Source organism: Gossypium hirsutum, chromosome A12 (assembly GCF_007990345.1).
Source record: "Gossypium hirsutum isolate 1008001.06 chromosome A12, Gossypium_hirsutum_v2.1, whole genome shotgun sequence".
NCBI lineage: Eukaryota > Viridiplantae > Streptophyta > Magnoliopsida > Malvales > Malvaceae > Gossypium > Gossypium hirsutum.
Window position 1 is genome coordinate 7,930,510 of NC_053435.1, and position 2,855 is coordinate 7,933,364.

The 2,855-nt window shown below is 37.2% G+C and overlaps 1 non-coding gene across 1 annotated transcript; it reads left to right on the forward strand.

Annotated features, from left to right (window-relative positions):
* The first annotated feature begins 534 nt into the window (after positions 1 to 534).
* LOC121211952 (small nucleolar RNA R71) lies at positions 535 to 641 on the forward strand. Its single transcript, XR_005907168.1, has one exon. It is a non-coding gene; the product is annotated as a small nucleolar RNA R71 (small nucleolar RNA).
* Positions 642 to 2,855: the final 2,214 nt, after the last annotated feature.

A 2,855-nucleotide genomic window follows, 5' to 3' on the forward strand; every position in this document is an offset into this window, starting at 1 on the left:
AGGTTCGGCTTCTTTTCCTGTTGGTAGGGTAGTTGTTGGTAGCCTGGAGGAGGTCTCTAATTTCCTTGGCCTCCCCATGAGAAATTTGGGTGGTTCCTCCAACCTGCATTGTAAGTGTTACTATATAGATTGTTTTGATATCGAGAATTATTACCCATGTAATTTAACTGCTCGTTATCCATGTTGTGGCCATAAGGTTGGTATTCCGAATGGCTTGTTCCACCTCCACTTGCTTCGCACTGCATTACTGGGTGAACCTGTGAAGAACTAAGAAAATCATCAATTTTTTTATTCAAGAGTTCTACCTGATTAGAGAGCATGTTGACCGAATCGACGTTATAAAAACCGGCTATTTTTGTTGGCTTTGTCTTCATGACTTGCCACTGATAGTTATTCAGTGACATCTCTTCTATAAACTCATAAGCATCTTCAGGTGTTTTATTATTGATGGTTCCGCCAGCAACTGCGTCAACCATTTGCCGAGTCGAAAGATTCATGCCATTATGAAACGTTTGAACCTGAAGCCAAAGCGGTAACCCATGGTGAGGGCACCTTCTCTGTAAGTCCTTGTATCTCTCCCATGCATCGTAAAGAGTTTCTAAGTCCATCTGCACAAACGAAGAGATATCATTACGTAATTTGGCTGTTTTAGCCGGCGGGAAATATTTTGATAGAAATTTTTCGGTCATTTGTTCCCAAGTAGTGATTCACCCTCGTGGTAATGAGTTCAACCACTGTTTAGCTTTGTTCCTCAAAGCAAAAGGGAATAATCGAAGATGAATGACATCATCAGAAACACCATTAATTTTAAATGTATCCCATAGTTCCAAGAAGTTTGCTAGGTGAGCGCTGGGATCCTCATCCTGCAAACCATCAAACTGAACAAATTACTGTATCATTTGAATAATGTTAGGTTTTAGTTCAAAAGTATTTATAGCTACAGCAGGTCTAACTATGCTCGATTCAGTTCCTGTTAAAGAAGGTTTAGCATAATCATACATAGTGCGTGGTGTAGGATTTTGATTAATTACAATTATAGGAGGTGGCTGATTGTCTTGGTTTTCAGCCATCTTTTCGGTTGGGGGTTGAGTATCGTCCTCTTGCTCGTTCTCTGTATATCTTAAGCTTCGCCTTATTTCTCTTTGGTTTCTGCGAACTGTGCGATCGATTTCTTCGTCAAAAAGTAGTGGTCTTGACGGGTTTCTTCTAGTCATAAACTATAAAAACCTGCCAAGAGAAAGAAAAAGTAAATTAATAAATAATAATAAAAAAATTAAATTAAATTGTAAGAAATATAAATGGCTAAAGTAATAAAAATTGAGCGTTCTTAATATCTTAGTTCCCTGACAACGGCGCCAAAAACTTGATCGCGTTATTTCGTTATAGGTTTTAAATATTTATAATTAATCGTTCTTGAAACTAACTATTATCGCGATGTAGGCAAGTGTACCTATCGAACAGTAGTATAGTTTTAGCAAGACCAGATTGTCGAACCCAAAGGAACTAAAAGTACTAGCAATGACTGTCTTTTTATTATCCAGGCTAAGAATAAAGAGGTTTTGTTTTGACTAACTAGTTACTTTTGGAAAATGATTGAATTAAGACAATACCTAAGAAAAAATCCACCTAGACTGTACTTATTGTTCTGGCTCCGAATCGGACGATTTATTCATTTAACTTATTCCGTGGAGATCCCTAAGTTATGTTATTATCCCTATTCAAGACTAATAACGTATAATCCCTAGATTGAATAATTGAGACTTTTCTCTAATTAACACCCTAGGGTTGCATTAAGTCGATCTATAGATCCCCTTATTAGGTTTCACCCTAATCCGACAAAATCTTGTTACCCTATGTCTAAGCGCGCAAACAACTCCACTTAATTATGACAAATGTACTCTTAGACAGGGTCTATTCCTCCTCTGAATAAGAGCTTATCTTGAATCAATATCCTGGGATATCAAAACAAGAATTAAGAACACATAATTAAGAACGAGTTAAATATTTATCATACAATTCAGAAAATAATAACAAGATTCGTCTTAGGTTTCATTCCCCTTAGATATTTAGGGGTTTTAGTCCATGACTAAATAAGAAAACATCTCAGAATAATAAAGAATACAAAACATAAAGAAAACCCAAAACTTTTGAAAGGGAAATTAAAGAGAGATCTTCAGTCTTGATGATGAATCCAGCTTCTGAGATGGATCAATAGGCTTCCTTGGAGTAATTTTTTACTCCCTCCCTATGTGTCCCTCTTTCTTCCTCTTCTAGGGTGTATTTATAGGCTTTGGAATGACTAAGAGCCCTCAAAATTAGCCTTTTCCAAATTGGACTCAACTTGGGCTCGGTAGGGACACGCTCGTGTACGATTACTTCAGGCCGTGCTCGAGCCTGCCAAATTGACACGGCCGTGTGGTCTGCCCGTATGAGGAGGTCCAGGTCGTGTTGATTTCATACTTTGGCCCATTTTCTCCGTTTTTGGCCCGTTTCTTGTTCCTTTCGCTCTCCTATGCTCTCCTAAGTATTAAACATGAAATTAAAGCATTAGGAGCATCGAATTCACCAATTCTAATGGGAAATCATCCATAAAATGCGTTAAATATGGGGTAAAAATATGTATAAATTACGTTTTATCAAGAGGTGAACTTTGCGGACACGTTAGCTAATTTGAGCAAATGTTTTCACATTGGTGCGAGAGTTTTTCATGTTGCAACTCTTTTGGTTGATGATAAGATACGGATGGACAGATGTGCTCTGCTATCCAACCTTGATTCTACCATTAGTTCGTAATTGATGTTTTTTATATATTGTTACAAAAAAAATGAAATTAGTGGTATTTTTTGGCATAATTG